At 51.5% G+C, this 19,866-nt stretch overlaps 1 protein-coding gene and 1 pseudogene across 6 annotated transcripts in view; both read right to left on the minus strand.

The window, feature by feature from the left end:
- The window catches only part of RNF185 (ring finger protein 185), a 121,106-nt gene that overhangs the window by 55,472 nt on the left and 45,768 nt on the right, over positions 1-19,866 (minus strand). The gene's annotated exons all lie outside the window — the stretch shown is intronic.
- LOC147679078 (uncharacterized) lies at positions 1,166-5,731 on the minus strand (annotated as a pseudogene).

Raw genomic sequence — 19,866 nt, forward strand, 5'->3', positions numbered from 1 at the left:
ACACACAAAAAGGTGGTCCTATGCATTTGGCGGTATTTGTACCTCGGAGTATTTGCTCCCAGAATACTAGGATCTTTCACTTAATAGATGACCAAATGCGGCAACTGAACATCACATTTTGGGCACTCGCACCTTTCTGTTGTGGTATACTCTGTGTAGTATTAAAAACGTGTCATAATTTCAGTGAAATAAACAAAACTGTACCAACTTCAACAAGGCGTTGCTTGAGGATTTTGGGAAAATGTTTAAACACTTTGGGGCGTTCTTCAGTGGTCATTAACGTTTCACCACATGTCCCCCATTTTTCTTTCAGGTTTAGTATCTTTCACAGACTGGTACAGTTGGGAAATCACATTGTCTAAAAGTTTAAAATAGTAGCCCAAGTGTTGCACTCTTCTCTTCTGGGGCTAATAATTTTTTTTTACCAGGTGTCTCTTACAGGCGTAACTAGTCTGCTGAATTGGAGGAACGTCGATTGCGCGACACAATGTCAGCTGAGCATCTCGGCAGAACAAACATTTTGTTGTTCATGAACGTACCTTAAATGCATACACACAAACCTCCCCTCAAGATTGAGATGTTAATTTCAGCTGTGGCCTTTTGAAAATGAGGGAGCCCCCACAGAGGGAATCTTTTGAATGTGGTGCATTGAGAGAAAGTTTTTTAGCCATTTGTTTCAAAGAAAATCTATTTAGAGACGGTTACAGATGTGAGAAGAGAGTCACTGAGCCCAGTGCATACCAGTGAAAAGTTCCCTATCTTGTTCAAGACTGGATAAAGTAGCAGGCCACAAACTGCATTTGAGTTGCCAGATAATTGCACAACAGATCAGGTAGCCATAACCAACCCTCATCACTATAAACATTCAAAGTTTCTAACTTACTTTTTCTTGTCTTACATTCCTATGTGATAAAATACTGGCCAGCTCTCTTTAACGATTACCTAGGACACAGAAACAAGCAGTGCAGTAATTCTACCATCTTGGCCAGACCCACATGGCTCAGAGACTGTGGGTGAATCGAAATTTGCCTAGCAGTGTAACGGTAAGTTTCAATTCTATTAAGGACACGGAGGCGAGGATTATCTTTTTTACCTTCTTCGCTGTTTTATTCACAAAAGTCACAGCAGCCAAAAATACACAAACAACAACAGTCCTATCCCCGAACAAGGGTATGGGCAAACAAATGAGAACGTTTTTTGTCCATCAACTACAACTCCCATGAGTATCATTAGGCAGTCCATAACATAGTCCTTTCTCAGTATTCACTGCAGCTAGATAGGGCGTCCCCTTCATGACCACTTCCTCTTTCTTCGCGCGAGGCACGCTATGTTCTTATTGGTCCTGCTTGGCGCCATCATTTCCTACGAAAGATATCACAGCGTCAGCAGTGAAAGGGAAAAACTGTCAATGTACCGTAATCATATAATGCACTATGTACAACTGTCACAATCACAGAACTGGAAAACCTAAGTACTTACTGCCGTACGGGTGGGAACAAAACTCCCCAGGAAGTCCGGGAGGGATAATCCTCGCCTTCGTGTCCTTAATAGAATTGAAACTTACCGTTACACTGCTAGGCAAATTTCGATTCTATGTCAGGACCGGAGGCTTCAGATTATGCTAGTTCAAAGCTTACTCACCACCAAATGAGCAATATCAATCACCGGTTTGAAATAAAACCTTTTAAAGGTGGAGTCCGAAGACCAATCTGCAGCTCGCATCAGATCCTCCAATCTGGCACCTAAAGAGAAAGCCTTCGAGGCCATGGCCCCTCTAGCCGAATGAGCACCTAACTGTTTCGTGTCAATGCCTGCTTCCTGCATTACCCACCGAACCCATCTGGCGATGGTGGGAGAAGAGAGCCTTGTGCGGCTTGCGCAGCGCGATTAGCAGCTGTCGTTCGCCCGGAGGACGAAGTTCCAAGGTCAATTCCTCATAAGCTTTTAAACACTGTACCACGCACAACTTGGGGGTGTCCACGAAGTATGGGTAGGAAATCGTCCTTGAAGCACACTTCGTGCGACGCCCCAACGTGAAAATCACCCCATCCGGGGAAAAAACTCTCGCCGCGACATCCAAAGCGCGCACATCTGACACTTGCCTGCATGAAACCAGACATAGAAGCATAGCCAACTTTGCTGAAAGCTCTTTCAAGGACAGATACTTATTCGGAGGCCATGACAAAAAAAGATTGAGAACCAGGTTAACATCCCAAAGAACCGAATAACGCGGTTCTGGAGGCAGGGACAGTCGAACTCCTCGCCGGAGGCGACACACAAAGGAATGCTCTCCAAGTGGTACTCCAGCCACCGGTTGATGGCCCGCCGAAATCGCCGACCGCATCGCATTGATAGTGCGGTAGGCCAGGCCAGCCGAAGCGGACTCCGCCAAGTAATTTAACGCAGGAACGACGCCTGCGACCACGGGATCCAGGTCCCGTCGAAGACACCAACGTGACCATTTATTCCAGGCAGAGCGATAACGTTTCGTCGTGCTGCCTGCCCAGGCCTTTGAGAGGAAGCTCTCAGCTGGTCTCGAAAGGCCCGGGAGCGACCAACATCGCCCGAAAGCCTCCACGCCATGAGGTGAAGCGAGCTCTGAGTGAGCAGGTGATGGAGTTCCCCGTCCGCGCTGAGAAGCCGCGGAAACCGGGGGAGTAGGATTGGAGAATCCCAAGAAAGTTCCAGAAGAACCGGAAACCAGACTTGTGACCTCCACCATGGAGTTATCAAGACCACGTCCGCTTGTTGGCGGCGAAGATGGGCAGCCGCCCTCAGGATCATTGAGAACGGGGGAAAACTGTAAGACCTCTCCCCGCTCCAATCTTGGAGAAAAGCGTCCGTGGCTTCCGCCATGGGATCCGGCCTCCAGCTGAAGAAACGAGGGAGCTGGAAGTCCAGGCGGGACGCAAAAAAGTCCACCGAGAACGGGCCCCAGGTGCTGCTCAGCCACCTGAACACTTGTGGGTCCAGTTTCCACTGGCTGGAGTCTCGCAGATGTCGAGAGTGCCAGTCCGCCACCTGATTGTCCTGACCCGGTAAATATTCCGCCGTCACTGAAACCTGATGTTCCAGGCAGTAATTCCAAAAATCTTTCGCCAAATCTGAAAGAGCCTTGGAACGAGGCCCTCCTAAATGATTGACGTAGCGTACAGCCGAGATATTGTCCATGCGAAGCAAAACGCAGGACCGAACCGTGTCCTTGGTCCAACAACGAACCGCGAAGGACCCGGCCAGCAATTCCAGGCAGTTTATATGAAGTTCCTGTTCCCCGGACGACCAAGCGCCGCCTGTGGAAAACTCTCCACAGCGGGCGCCCCAACCTGCTCGGCTGGCGTCTGACTATCACCAGGTCGGGGACAGGACCGAAAATCGCTCGGCCATTCCAGGCCTCCATATGTGTCAGCCACCAATTCATCTCTTCCCTGACTTCTTGCGACAGGGGAACCACCTGATCGTAAGACAGACCGCAACGAAGGTGATGCGCCTTGAGGCGCTGCAGGGCGCGGTAATGTAGGTGCCCCGGAAAGATTGCCTGGATGGAGGAAGAGAGTAGACCTACCACCCGGGCAATCTGACGGAGGGAGGTATGCGACCGAGAGATCGTCTGCCGTAGGATGTGGCGAATCTTCCCTAGTTTCTTGGAGGGAAGGCTCAGAGTGCATCGCACTGAATCCACGGTAAACCGGAGAAACACCACCAACTGAGATGGGACCAGTACGGATTTCCCGCTGTTGATAACAAACCCCAGATCCTGGAGTAAGGATATCGTCTGGCGAAGCTGAATATCCAATTGTACCGGGCACTGCACCATCAACAGGATGTCGTCCAGATAGACTATCATTCGGATACCTTGGCTCCGCAAAAATTCCACCACCGGCCTGAGGAGCTTGTTGAAGCACCAAGGGGCCGAGGAAAGACCGAATGGAAGGGCGGTAAACTCGAACACCTGACCTCGCCACCGGAACTGCAGGAAATGCCGGTGTGGTGGACGAATTGGGACCACCAAATAAGCGTCTTTGAGGTACAACCGCACCATCCAATCGTTGGGAAGCAAAATGTCTCGTAAAAGATGGATACCTTCCATCTTGAAGTGCTGGTAGATCAACCATCCGTTGAACTCTTTGAGATTGATTACCGGTGGCTTCCCCCCATCGGTTTTGTCCACTAGGAACAAGTTGCTCAGAAACCCAGCCGGGTGTTGAACCGAGCAGCAAATGGCGCCCTTGCGAAGCAGGTCTGAAACCTCTTTGTCGATCAAGAGGGCGTCCGCACGAGAGAAAACGATAGGGGGTGGCGGTTTGCCCTGGCGGGGCTGATCGTAAAATTGTACATGAAAACCCCTTATGGTTTGCAAAACCCATGCGTCTGCCGTGATAGCGGCCCATGCATCTGGAAACAAAGCCAACCGTCCCCCCACCCGGACTTGGTCCGCAGGTATAACACTCACCTTTGGAGGCGTTGCCTGCAGCATTCTTGTCCATGGAAACGTTATCCTTTGGTGGGGTAGAAGGTGTTGTAGTTCTGTGACGAGGTATATTGTCCTCTTCTGGGGCCTTGATTTCTGTTGGTTGCCTGTTGACCACCACGGCCGGTCGCGCTGCCCCCTCCACGACCGGCCCCCTGGAGAAACGTTGATGGAACACCTTCTTAATACTCGACTGGGCCCTATCCAAGGACGTAAAGGTATTAACGAACTTCCCCAGTTCTTTAATGAAGGGCTCTCCAAAGAGGCCGCCCTGGGCTACAGCCCCCACCTCAGAAGAGGCCGGATCCCCCAGCTTAGGATCTAATTTAATTAAGAGGGATCTCCTCCGCTCTGTCGACAGAGCGCAATTCGCATTCCCCAGGAACACAACTACTCTCTGCGCCCAGTTGGAGAGGACTTCAGGAGATATGGTTGTCCCGGCCTCCTTGGCCTCCTCTGCCATGTCCAAGATCTTGGTAATGGGACCTATGGCGTCCAAGAGCTTATCTTGGCACGAGCGCCATGAGCGGTCAATGCCCTTGCGTCGATCTTTGACAAATTTCGCCAAAAACTTGGCCATCTTCGGATCTAACTCCGGGGTCTGGGCAACCTTCCCTTCCAACGTGGGTCTGGGGCATTCCCCGCGCAAGCAACTCCTCGCCTCCTTTTCCAAGGGCTTGCGGAGGCGGCCAGCGACAAACTTCGCCACCTTCTCCCCAGGGGTCCAGGCCGCGGACCACGGATGCATTATCTCATTCGGGTCCAGCATACCCGAATCGTCCGGTGGAAGTTCGGCGGCAGAGCTCGAAGGCCGCCAAGAACGCTCTGACCCATCCTCATCGTCATCTGTGTCCACCGGGGAGGTCGGTCCAGGAGACAAAGGAGCTGACTCTGCAGAGTCCGAAGGGCCCGGGGCCGGTGAGGACGCAGGGGCAGGATCCGTCGCCTTGGCCAAGAATGCGTCACGCAATCTCTCAAAGGCGTCCTTGTCCACACCTAGTGTCCCACTCGTTGCCCCCTCCTTACAGGGTCTCTCAGGGGCTGGGGGGGTATTCCCCGTAGGTATTGTTGGACCAGCAGAAGCCCCTAAGTGTGCCTGAGTCACCCTCTCGCACTCCTGGTAATGCGTGTTGAGAGGCGCTCTTCCATAGGCCCTACGATCTCTGTGACGCATCTGTAAATCGAGCTATCCACAGCCTGGTAGAACTCGTCGTCATTAAGGTAGCCCTGCGACTCCTCTTCTTCGTAGTACCCGTCCCCCATCTTCACCTGGCACCTAGTGCAAAATCCAACGTAGGAATCCAAGGCGTCTCGAGTCAAAAGGGATGTTGGCTATAGCCAGTGCAGAAATTTTGGGGCAGAGCGAAACTGCCAGCATGTAGTGCCCAGTGGAACCGGGAATAATGGGGGGCACTCACCCCACTAGCGCGCAGGCCCTCCTAACAGGACCGGGCCTTCGTCACCTCCCCGGGCGCTAGGCCAATGAGTGGAAGCACTCGGCTCAGAGTGCCCTCATACGCCCGCAGGCGGCAACGCGGCCAAGCCGCAATACAGACCCCCACCGGGGCGTTTGAAACAATTGTGGGGCAATACAGACTCGAATTTGAGCGTCTGGGTGAGGTGACAGGTGAAGGCTCTGCAGAAACGGTCTCCTCAGTGCAATTCCCTGACGGAAATCGCGCCAAGGAGAACGAGACGCACCAGCACCCCCTAGCGGCCGGAGACTGACGAATAACGGGTAAAGTCACGTAGGAACGTAAAAAAGTTCCCGCGACCTGAAAGGACTCTGTAAAGAAAAACAGAGCATTAAAGTAAACCCCACAATAATGAAGACACGAAAACCGACATCTTCAAATCCATCAAACTCCAACCAATGAAGAAAAGTGAGGAGAGAGGTATAAAAACCACTTAACTGGCTGCGAAGAAAGAGGAAGTGGTAAAGAAGGGGACGCCCTATCTAGCTGCAGTGGATACTGAGAAAGGACTATGTTATGGACTGCCTAATGATACTCATGGGAGTTGTAGTTGATGGACAAAAATGTTTCTCATTTGTTTGCCCATACCCTTGTTCGGGGATAGGGCTGTTATTTGTGTATTTTTGGCTGCTGTGACTTTTGTGAATAAAACAGCGAAGAAGGTACAAAAGCATAATCTGAAGCCTCCGGTCCTGACATAGAATCACCCAGACACCTACAGATTTCTTCACATTATTACCATACCAAGTTTCAGCATGCCCTTCAATTTTCAAGAGTTGGCTTTCAGCCCCCATAGGCTAACAGTGCAGTATACTATAATGTAGTAAAGTTCTCAGCCTAGTACTAATTCTATTCTTAAGTGAGTGCAATAGGAACAAAGCCAACTTTTTCCTAGATCATTCTGATTCTAACTACCATTATATAAAAGTCGGCTCATCATAACACTAGGACCATTGTTTAGACTAGGTGCCACATGTACATCAACAAAGCATCGAGGTACATTGATAAAATATTTTCTCTGCCGCCTATTTGGTTGCCTGCACCCATCAAGATAAGGAAGTGGCCCCACTACTGAAGAGAATAGGAGCAGTCCTATTTTATACCTCGTCCCAGCTCCAAACTGTCTGAGAGTTATAAGTTAGTTCAAGTTCGGGCTAAAAGTTTGGCATCAGTCAGACAAAATGTGATGGGAGGAATGCTTTCATAAAGTCTAACCACAATTGCTCAGGGTGCATAGCACTCTAACCTATCGTTTTTCGCACACTGTGCCACTCTAGACAAAGGCAGGTCTTATGCAAATCAGTACTGACCCTTCCCTTCATAGGAACTCCCAAACTGCCAGGAGACGCCACCACCAGAAAGGAACAAAAGCAAAAGCAGTCCTTTTATCAATCCCATGCACACTCTGCCAAAGTTCAACCAACATAATACTTTCAAAGTTATTTTTAATCCACCAATTGTGCCATAGAGCGGCACAGACTAGAAACGTGCTTCTAATGGTACATTAGTTGCATCCCCATAGGCACACTCTTTCTCCTCTGTCAAAAATGAGGATTTCACACTGGTTTATGCTCATATTTCTTTGTGTTTTTATTGTTCATATTTTCTTTGAATTTCTTTTTCATTCAACGGTTCAAATGTATTCAAACATCATTACTGAAGCATATTCCACTCCAATGCATTTCGGGTATAATGACAGCCCTTCTTGGAGCAGTACTGAGGAGCAAATAATAAAACATAATATGATCTGATGCAATAATCAACCAAATGTAACAGATGTAACCATGTAATTATGTGATTTTAGAGTGCTCAGCACACGTGTAAAAGGAAAATCAGACCGTTGTGTTCAATGTGTCATGATTCAGTGAATCTAAACAACACCTTTTCACCATGATGCTCTGAGAAAACGCTAAAAAAACGCTAAGAAAAAACACCTACATAACATCCATCAATAGCTTATAGCGATCTGCGTTAAAAGAAAAAACACGAGCGTTATACATCACGTTTTCATCCCTCTAATGGCGCATTGCCGATGGCCTCTAAATCCGTTACAGAACTGACCTGTGAATAAGATAATCCAAATCTTCATGCCAACAAGCTTCACAATATGTTTACCACAACCGGCACGCCAAGCGCGTTTCCGTATTTGAAGCTACTTGCACTGTGATTGGTTAGTAACGCGGTCATGTGACAAACTACATCATCAGTAAAACGAAAAATAGACTATCCGACGCGAGACATCAGCCAAAGCAATGTTCAATAATCTAGTAGTATCTCCTTCACAAATAACACTAACATTTTAACTAAGAGAGTATTATCAATTTACAAAAACAAAAATAAAAACAAAAACTTGCACCAATAAAAAAGCAACCCCTAATCAATGATGTAGGGTGTGTATGTGCCCGTGTATGTTAATGACATTCATGGCGATCATGGTCTATTTGAAACATATGTACAGTAAAACAATAACAGGGATCCCACGTGTTACCAAGGATGTACCAGTCCTTACATGCAAACTCATTATAGGTAACAGGACAGTTCAATACGGTCATTGAGACCATTCGGTTTGTGTGAACACTATTTTTGAATCCATACATTTTCTCTTTGTAGTAAGTACTTAGTATTATCCCTTCCTTCTCTTTTTTCAACGCAGTCCAAAATCAACAAGCATTTGCAATGCAATACGTCTCGAATTAGGAAAGTTTGAGCTATTGGTATTGTAAATGACACATTTTTTATTTATGTTTTGCTTTTGAAAATAGCGAAATTAATAGCTTAGTCATTTACAATGCCAATAGTTATAACTTTAGCAAATGTGACACTGTTGGACAGGCCTCGTGGCATGCCCGACCCCTCCCCGCATGGCGGGTCGCAAACCCCTGCTACCCCTGTTCCCCGGACCAGAACCACATCGGCAGCCCGCCGGGTCAACACCCAGCTCTTCCCTGACGGAACCTTGGCTCATGATCATAACAGTCTCAGCTGGCCCGGGTCCCTTCTCAAACCACTGTCTCCGGCCCAGCTGCCATTTTGGACCCTCCACGACCAGACCTCGTGGCCTCGGGTCGGCCGCGGCCTCAACCCAGCCAAGCCCCGACATCGAGGCACCACCATCCACCCAGGGGGTGGTGAGACCACTTGGCGGGTCAATGGGAGAAGGAGTGTCGATGGCTCCCCTCCGCCAGGTTTCGATCGCCCCCAGCCTCCCTGGGCGCTGGCTCCACCCCCCTGCTGGGTGTCTGGACTCCCTCATCCCGGACCTCCCGACCTCCAAGTGCGAGAGTCCAGACATCAAAGGGCGCCAGACCTATAACTGGGGGAGCTCCAGAGCAGGAAGGCAGTTGTATCCTGGAGTCGAGAGACACCGAGACGAACTCATCCTTGGAGGCCTGCTGGCGCTGCCGCGGCTCCTCTTCGTGAACTATCTTTGAAGGCCTGCTGGCGCTGCCGGGGCTCATCCTCTTCGTGAACTATCTTTGAAGGCCTGCTGGCGCTGCTGCGGCCCATCCTCTTCGTGAACCATCTTGAAGGCCTGCTGGTGCTGCCGCGGCTCATCCTCGTCGTGAACCATCGTGAAGGCCTGCTGGCGCTGCCGCGGCTCATCCTCGCCGTGAACCACCTTGAAGGCCTGATGGCGCTGCCGCGGCTCATCCTCGTCGTGAACCCTCTTGAAGGCCTGCTGGCGCTGCCGCGGCCCCTCCTTGCGAACCCTCCAGCTCGAGGATTGTGAGCTCCACACCTGCTACCCCTGTACCGGACCGGTACTAAGACTGTCCCGCTACCCCCTTCTCCAAAGAGACTAGAATTGACAGGATCCTCGTATCCTGGTCCCCACTGTATCGTCAAGTTAACCTGCTTAAGAATACCTATAAACGTGTACGTAACCTATCTTGGTGTGGTGTCCATCTGTGGGGGGGGAAGTTGCTCGTCCGTACGATTACAGGAGAGGGCCCTCGCCAGGAGACCTCTCCCCCTTGCTCGGCCGACCCTCCGGGTCCTCGACTAACATTGGTGGCCAGCGGCGCGATCTGCGCCGACGCATAATCGTACAGAGAATAACTCGCCCCACGACACACAGCAGCAATGACGACAAAAGAGAGTGGAACAACCGAAAAAATTTCAGATGGAACGGCTGGAAGAATACAGTCACAAAGAACTAAAACAATTCTGCATAGATTTGGGCATCGCTACCACGGGACTGAGCACGAAGGATGACCTCAAGCACGCCTTGGAATCTTGGGTGGAGACGGAAGTGTCCCCACCCCAAAATCAAAACATTGAGACCGCAGAAACAAGTACCACCCCCGTAGAAGAAAGAAGAGCGGGCCTCTCGTCCGAAGAGGCCCGAGAACGGGAGAAAAGCCGGCTCCACGAGTTGGAGCTGGCTCGACTCCGCTTAGACGGAGAACTAAAACTGGCAGAACAAAAGATAACACTCGAACACTTACGGCTCCGGGAAGAACGAGAAGAGAAAAAGAGCCAGAGGGAGCTGGAGGAAAAGAGACTAGCATACGAGCATGAGCGCAATTTGAAAGAGCTAGAAATTCAACGACAAAACAAAGACCTCGGCGTCCCCGAGAACCAGAGCTCCACTCCCCCTACGGACCCCAAGGTCCGCATCCCCAAGGACGTCGTCCGAGAATACTACCGGAACGACGATATCCAGCAATGGTTTAAGGCCTACGAGGTAGCCATGACCTCCCACCGAATCCCGCGGAGAGACAGGGGAGACGGGTTATGGGGAAGATTCGTCAACGAAGGAAGAGCTGCCCTGCTGCAACTCCCCGACCACGAGATAACATCCTACGTACACATGAGGGCCGCCCTCCTCACTCGCTATGGGCTCACGCCCGAGATGTACCGGCAGCGATTTCGAGACTGTAAAAAAAATCCCTGGTACCACCTGGGTGGAGTACGTGAACTTTTTTAGCCGAGCCTTCGAGGGATGGATCAAAGGCAGCCAGGTCACCACCTACGAGCAATTATTCGACCTTATTGTGTGGGAGCACCTCTCCAATAATTGTTTCGTAGAACTAAGGCAGCACCTCCTCGATAGCAAGCTGACCGAACCTCGGAAACTCGCCATCGAAGCAGACCGATGGGAGAGCACATGGGTCCCTCGGAGCTGGCCAAGCGAACAGAACAGAGCCTCCCAAGGGCCCCACCGCCCACGGAGGGGGGGGGGGGAGGAGGAGGCCAGGGTCGGGGCCGGGACACCGTCACGGTGCCCCCCACTAGCAACCCCCCGGCCGGAAGAGGAAGCCCTCCGACGCGACCAGGATTCCGCTCCAACGTGGTCTGCCACAAATGCCAGCGACCCGGCCACTACGCCAATGATCCAAACTGCCCAAAAAACCAGAGTCCAGTGAACCGCCAGATCACTGCCGTTGCCCTAGGAGAGGAGCAGGGCCACGAAGAAGCCGAAGAGTGCGAACAATACCAGCCCGATTGGGAACCGGCCGCCATGTCCCTGGTCTGTCTAGGGGAAAGGGACACGGTCCCGCGGGCTCCCATCCCCGCCAACACGCAGAAATACAGCCAGTGGGTCACCATCAATGGACGCCGGGCTGAAGCCCTCCGTGACACAGGGGCCAGTGTGAGTTTGAGGAAAGACCGAATGGAAGGGCGGTAAACTCGAACACCTGACCTCGCCACCGGAACTGCAGGAAACGCCGGTGTGGTGGACGAATTGGGACCACCAAATAAGCGTCTTTGAGGTCCAACCGCACCATCCAATCGTTGGGAAGCAAAATGTCTCGTAAAAGATGGATACCTTCCATCTTGAAGTGCCGGTAGATCAACCATCCGTTGAACTCTTTGAGATTGATTACCGGTGGCTTCCCCCCATCGGTTTTGTCCACTAGGAACAAGTTGCTCAGAAACCCAGCCGGGTGTTGAACCGAGCAGCAAATGGCGCCCTTGCGAAGCAGGTCTGAAACCTCTTTGTCGATCAAGAGGGCGTCCGCACGAGAGAAAACGATAGGGGGTGGCGGTTTGCCCTGGCGGGGCTGATCGTAAAATTGTACATGAAAACCCCTTATGGTTTGCAAAACCCATGCGTCTGCCGTGATAGCGGCCCATGCATCTGGAAACAAAGCCAACCGTCCCCCCACCCGGACTTGGTCCGCAGGTATAACACTCACCATTGGAGGCGTTGCCTGCAGCATTCTTGTCCATGGAAACGTTATCCTTTGGTGGGGTAGAAGGTGTTGTAGTTCTGTGACTAGGTATATTGTCCTCTTCTGGGGCCTTGATTTCTGTTGGTTGCCTGTTGACCACCACGGACGGTCGCGCTGCCCCCTCCACGACCGCCCCCCCTGGAGAAACGTTGATGGAACACCTTCTTAATACTCGACTGGGCCCTATCCAAGGACGTAAAAGGTATTAACGAACTTCCCCAGTTCTTTTATGAAGGGCTCTCCAAAGAGGCCGCCCTGGGCTACAGCCCCCACCTCAGAAGAGGCCGGATCCCCCAGCTTAGGATCTAATTTAATTAAGAGGGATCTCCTCCGCTCTGTCGACAGAGCGCAATTTGCATTCCCCAGGAACACCACTACTCTCTGCGCCCAGTTGGAGAGGACTTCAGGAGATATGGTTGTCCCGGCCTCCTTGGCCTCCTCTGCCATGTCCAAGATCTTGGTAATGGGACCTATGGCGTCCAAGAGCTTATCTTGGCACGAGCGCCATGAGCGGTCAATGCCCTTGCGTGGATCTTTGACAAATTTCGCCAAAAACTTGGCCATCTTCGGATCTAACTCCGGGGTCTGGGCAACCTTCCCTTCCAACATGGTTCTGGGGCATTCCCCGCGCAAGCAACTCCTCGCCTCCTTTTCCAAGGGCTTGCGGAGGCGGCCAGCGACAAACTTCGCCACCTTCTCCCCAGGGGTCCAGGCCGCGGACCACAGATGCATTATCTCATTCGGGTCCAGCATACCCGAATCATCCCGTGGAAGTTCGGCGGCAGAGCTCGAAGGCCGCCAAGAATGCTCTGACCCATCCTCATCGTCATCTGTGTCCACCGGGGAGGTCGGTCCAGGAGACAAAGGAGCTGACTCTGCAGAGCCCCAAGGGCCCGGGGCCGGTGAGGACGCAGGGGCAGGATCCGTCGCCTTGGCCAAGAATGCGTCACGCAATCTCGCAAAGGCGTCCTTGTCCACACCTAGTGTCCCACTCATTGCCCCCTCCTTACAGGGTCTCTCAGGGGCTGGGGGGTATTCCCCGTAGGTATTGTTGGACCAGCAGAAGCCCCTAAGTGTGCCTGAGCCACCCTCTCGCACTCCTGGATAATGCGTGTTGAGAGGCGCTCTTCCATAGGCCCTACGATCTCTGTGTCGCATCTGTAAATCGAGCTATCCACAGCCTGGTAGAACTCGTCGTCATTAAGGTAGCTCTGCGACTCCTCTTCTTCGTAGTACCCGTCCCCCATTTTCACCTGGCACCTAGTGCAAAATCCAACGTAGGAATCCAAGGGGTCTCGAGTCAAAAGGGATGTTGGCTATAGCCAGTGCAGAAATTTTGGGGCAGAGCGAAACTGCCAGCATGTAGTGCCCAGTGGAACCGGGAATAATGGGGGGCACTCACCCCACTAGCGCGCAGGCCCTCCTAACAGGACCGGGCCTTCGTCACCTCCCCGGGCGCTAGGCCAATGAGTGGACGCAATCGGCTCAGAGTGCCCTCATACGCCCGCAGGTGGCAACGCGGCCAAGCCGCAATACAGACCCCCACCGGGGCGTTTGAAACAATTGTGGGGCAATACAGACTCGAATTTGAGCGTCTGGTTGAGGTGACAGGGGAAGACTCTGCAGAAACGGTCTCCTCAGTGCAATTCCCTGACGGAAATCGCACCAAGGAGAACGAGACGCACCAGCACCCCCTAGCGGCCGGAGGCTGCCGAATAACGGGTAAAGTCACGTAGGAACGTAAAAAAGTTCCCGCGACCAGAAAGGGCTCTGTAAAGAAAAACGGAGCATTAAAGTAAACTCCACAATAATGAAGACACGAAAACCGACAACTTCAAATCCATCAAACCCCAACCAATGAAGAAAAGTGAGGAGAGAGGAATAAAAACCACTTAACTGGCTGCAAAGAAAGAGGAAGTGGTAATGAAGGGGACGCCCTATCTACCTGAAGTGGATACTGAGAAAGGACTATGTTATGGACTGCCTAATGATACTCATGGGAGTTGTAGTTGATGGACAAAAATGTTTCTCATTTGTTTGCCCATACCCTTGTTCGGGGATAGGGCTGTTATTTGTGTATTTTTGGCTGCTGTGACTTTTGTGAATAAAACAGCGAAGAAGGTACAAAAGCATAATCTGAAGCCTCCGGTCCTGACATAGAATCACCCAGACACCTACAGATTTCTTCACATTATTACCATACCAAGTTTCAGCATGCCCTTCAATTTTCAAGAGTTGGCTTTCAACCCCCATAGGCTAACAGTGCAGTATACTATAATGTAGTAAAGTTCTCAGACTAGTACTAATTCTATTTTTAAGTGAGTGCAATAGGAACAAAGCCAACTTTTTCCTAGATCATTCTGATTCTAACTACCATTATATAAAAGTCGGCTCTTCATAACACTAGGACCATTGTTTAGACTAGGTGCCACATGTACATTAACAAAGCATCGAGGTACATTGATAAAATATTTTCTCTGCCGCCTATTTGGTTGCCTGCACCCTTCAAGATAAGGAAGTGGCCCCACTACTGAAGAGAACAGGAGCAGTCCTGTTTTATACCTCGTCCCAGCCCCAAACTTTCTGAGAGTTATAAGTTAGTTCCAGTTCGGGCTAAAAGTTTGGCATCAGTCAGACAAAATGTGAGGGGAGGAATGCTTTCATAAAGTCTAACCACAATTGCTCAGGGTGCATAGCACTCTAACCTATCGTTTTTCGCACACTGTGCCACTCTAGACAAAGGCAGGTCTTATGCAAATCAGTACTGACCCTTCCCTTCATAGGAACTCCCAAACTGCCAGGAGACGCCACCACCAGAAAGGAACAAAAGCAAAAGCAGTCCTTTTATCAATCCCATGCACACTCTGCCAAAGTTCAACCAACATAATACTTTCAAAGTTATTTTTAATCCACCAATTGTGCCATAGAGCGGCACAGACTAGAAACGTGCTTCTAATGGTACATTAGTTGCATCCCCATAGGCACACTCTTTCTCCTCTGTCAAAAATGAGGATTTCACACTGGTTTATGCTCATATTTCTTTGTGTTTTTATTGTTCATATTTTCTTTGAATTTCTTTTTCATTCAACGGTTCAAATGTATTCAAACATCATTACTGAAGCATATTCCACTCCAATGCATTTCGGGTATAATGACAGCCCTTCTTGGAGCAGTACTAAGGAGCAAATAATAAAACATAATATGATCTGATGCAATAATCAACCAAATGTAACAGATGTGACCATGTAATTATGTGATTTTAGAGTGCTCAGCACACGTGTAAAAGGAAAATCAGACCGTTGTGTTCAATGTGTCATGATTCAGTGAATCTAAACAACACCTTTTCACCATGATGCTCTGAAAAAACGCTAAGAAAAAACACCTACATAGCATCCATCAATAGCTTATAGCGATCTGCGTTAAAAGAAAAAAAACAAGCGTTATACATCACGTTTTCATCCCATTAATGGCGCATTGCCGATGGCCTCTAAATCCGTTACAGAACTGACCTGTGAATACGATAATCCAAATCTTCATGCCAACAAGCTTCACAATATGTTTACCACAACCGGCACGCCAAGCGAGTTTCCGTATTTGAAGATACTTGCACTGTGATTGGTTAGTAACGCGGTCATGTGACAAACTACATCATCAGTAAAACGAAAAACAGACTATCCGACGCGAGACATCAGCCAAAGCAATGTTCAATAATCTAGTAGTATCTCCTTCACAAATAACACTAACATTTTAACTAAGAGAGTATTATCAATTTACAAAAACAAAAATAAAAACAAAAACTTGCACCAATAAAAAAGCAACCCCTAATCAATGATGTAGGGTGTGTATGTGCCCGTGTATGTTGATGACATTCATGGCGATCATGGTCTATTTGAAACATATGTACAGTAAAACAATAACAGGGATCCCACGTGTTACCAAGGATGTACCAGTCCTTACATGCAAACTCATTATAGGTAACAGGACAGTTCAATACGGTCATTGAGACCATTCGGTTTGTGTGAACACTATTTTTGAATCCATACATTTTCTCTTTGTAGTAAGTACTTATTATTATCCCTTCCTTCTCTTTTTTCAACGCATTCCAAAATCAACAAGCATTTGCAATGCAATACGTCTCGAATTAGGAAAGTTTGAGCTATTGGTATTGTAAATGACATTTTTTATTTATGTTTTGCTTTTGAAAATAGCGAAATTAATAGCTTAGTCATTTACAATGCCAATAGTTATAACTTTAGCAAATGTGACACTGTTGGACAGGCCTCGTGGCATGCCCGACCCCTCCCCGCATGGCGGGTCGCAGACCCCTGCTACCCCTGTTCCCCGGACCAGAACCACACCGGCAGCCCGCCGGGTCAACACCCAGCTCTTCCCCGACGGAACCTTGGCTCATGATCATAACAGTCTCGGCTGGCCCGGGTCCCTTCTCGAACCCCTGTCTCCGGCCCAGCCGCCATTTTGGACCCTCCACGACCAGGCCTCGTGGCCTCGGGTCGACATCTGCCTCAGGCCCAGCCAAGCCCCGACATCGAGGCACCACCATCCACCCAGGGGGTGGAGAGACCACTTGGCGGGTCAATGGGAGAAGGAGTGTCGATGGCTTCCCTCCGCCAGGTTTCGATCGCCCCCAGCCTCCCTGGGCGCTGGCTCCACCCCCCTGCTGGGTGTCTGGACTCCCTCATCCCGGACCTCCCGCCCTCCAAGTGCGAGAGTCCGGACATCAAAGGACGCCAGACCTATAACTGGGGGAGCTCCAGAGCAGGAAGGCAGTTGTATCTTGGAGTCGAGAGACACCGAGACAAACTCATCCTTGGAGGGCTGCTGGCGCTGCCGCGGCTCCTCTTCGTGAACTATCTTTGAAGGCCTGCTGGCGCTGGCGCTGCAGCGGCCCATCCTCTTCGTGAACCATCTTGAAGGCCTGCTGGCGCTGCCCCGGCTCATCCTCGTCGTGAACCATCGTGAAGGCCTGCTGGCGCTGCCGCGGCTCATCCTCGTCGTGAACCACCTTGAAGGCCTGTTGGCGCTGCCGCGGCCCCTCCTTGCGAACCCTCCAGCTCGATGATTGTGAGCTCCACACCTGCTACCCCCGTACCGGACCGGTACTAAGACTGTCCCGCTACCCCCTTCCCCAAAGAGACTAGAATTGACGGGATCCTCGTATCCTGGTCCCCACTGTATCGTCAAGTTAACCTGCTTAAGAATACCTATAAACGTGTACGTAACCTATCTTGGTGTGGTGTCCATCTGTGGGGGGGGATGTTGCTCGTCCGTACGATTACAGGAGAGGGCCCTCGCCAGGAGACCTCTCCCCCTTGCTCGGCCGACCCTCCGGGTCCCTGACTAACATTGGTGGCCAGCGGCGCGATCCGAGCCGACGCATAATCGTACAGAGAGTAACTCGCCCCACGACACACAGCAGCAATGACGACAAAAGAGAGTGGAACAACCGAAAAATTTCAGATGGAACGGCTGGAAGAATACAGCCACAAAGAACTAAAACAATTCTGCATAGATTTGGGCATCGCTACCACGGGACTGAGCACGAAGGATGACCTCAAGCACGCCTTGGAATCTTGGGTGGAGACTGAAGCGTCCCCACCCCAAAATCAAAACATTGAGACCGCAGAAACAAGTACCACCCCCGTAGAAGAAAGAAGAGCGGGCCTCTCGTCCGAAGAGGCCCGAGAACGGGAGAAAAGCCGGCTCCACGAGTTGGAGCTGGCTCGACTCCGCTTAGACGGAGAACTAAAACTGGCAGAACAAAAGATAACACTCGAACACTTACGGCTCCGGGAAGAACGAGAAGAGAAAAAGAGCCAGAGGGAGCTGGAGGAAAAGAGACTAGCATACGAGCATGAGCGCAATTTGAAAGAGCTAGAAATTCGACGACAAAACAAAGACCTCGGCGTCCCCGAGAACCAGAGCTCCACTCCCCCTACGGACCCCAAGGTCCGCATCTCCAAGGACGTTGTCCGAGAATACTACCGGAACGACGATATCCATGGTTTAAGGCCTACAAGGTAGCCATGACCTCCCACCGAATCCCGCGAAGAGACTGGGGAGCCGGGTTATGGGGAAGATTCGTCAACAAAGGAAGAGATGCCCTGCTGCAACTCCCCGACCACGAGATGACATCCTACGAACACATGAAGGCCGCCCTCCTCACTCGCTATGGGCTCACGCCCGAGATGTACCGGCAGCGATTTCGAGACTGTAAAAAAAATCCCTGGTACCACCTGGGTGGAGTACGTGAACTTTTTTAGCCGAGCCTTCGAGGGATGGATCAAAGGCAGCCAGGTCACCATATACGAGCAATTATTCGACCTTATTGTGTGGGAGCACCTCTCCAATAATTGTTTCATAGAACCAAGGCAGCACCTCCTCGATAGCAAGCTGACCGAACCTCGGAAACTCGCCATCGAAGCAGACCGATGGGAGAGCACACGGGTCCCTCGGAGCTGGCCAAGCGAACAGAACAGAGCCTCCCAAGGGCCCCACCGCCACGGGGGGGAGGAGGAGGCCAGGGTCGGCCGGGACACCGTCACGGTGCCCCCCACTAGCACCCCCCGCCCCCGGCCGGAAGAGGAAGCCCTCCGACGTGACCAGGATTCCGCTCCAACGTTCTCTGCCACAAATGCCAGCGACCCGGCCACTACGCCAATGATCCAAACTGCCCGAAAAACCAGAGTCCAGTGAACCGCCAGATCACTGCCGTTGCCCTAGGAGAGGAGCAGGGCCACGAAGAAGCCGAAGAGTGCGAACAATACCAGCCCGAGTTGGAACCGGCCGCCATGCCCCTGGTCTGTCTAGGGGAAAGGGACATGGTCCCGCGGGCTCCCATCCCCGCCAACACGCAGAAATACAGCCAGTGGGTCACCATCAATGGATGCCGGGCTGAAGCCCTCCGTGACACAGGGGTCAGTGTGACCGCAGTCCGCTGCCATCTGGTGACCCCCGACCAAATCCTACCCAATGTACTTTGTCCAGTACGGTCGGCAGACAACTCCGAAAGCCTGTGCCAGATGGCCCGCGTTCCCTTCGAGTGTCAGGCATGCTGAAAGTGACCGTCCGCGACGAGGCCCCTGTGGTCTGCCTTCTGGGGAACGATCTCGAGAGCTCCCCCTGGGCAACCGTTGAGCGGAGAGAGCACCTGGGGATGCTTGGTCTCCCTGAATGGGTCTGTGCAACGACCCGATCCATGGCTGCCCGTGCCATCCCCAGCACGGAGGAACCAGAGTGGCCCGAACCTCCTCCGCCGATCATCGCAGAAGAAACCACCCCTGAGCCTGGTCCTCCGGGGCTCAACAACGAAGAACCCGACCAACTCCAAGACCTCCCGGAGCTGGCCCAGTGGCGCCAAGAGGGTGGTCCCACTCAGGAACAGTTCCGCCAAGAACAAAGAGAGTGTCCCTCCCTCGAGGGGCTCCGACAACAAGCCATAGCCCAGAGCGCAGGGGATGCCTCGGGGGCCCACTGGATCTACTGAGACAACGGGCTGCTCTACAGTGAGCAAAAGATTGCCGAGCTGGGAGCCAGCCGGGTGCTGGTGGTCCCCCTCCGATTCAGAGACTTCCTCTTGAACCTGGCACACGATGTGCCTCTTGCCGGGCACCTGGGGCAGGACAAGACGTACAGCCGCCTGGTGACCCATTTCTACTGGCCGAAAATGCGGAACGATGTAATGAACCACTGCCGGGCCTGCCCCACCTGCCAGGCCAGTGGGAAG

The sequence above is a fragment of the Lissotriton vulgaris genome, chromosome 11, assembly GCF_964263255.1.
Source record: "Lissotriton vulgaris chromosome 11, aLisVul1.2, whole genome shotgun sequence".
Lineage (NCBI taxonomy): Eukaryota > Metazoa > Chordata > Amphibia > Caudata > Salamandridae > Lissotriton > Lissotriton vulgaris.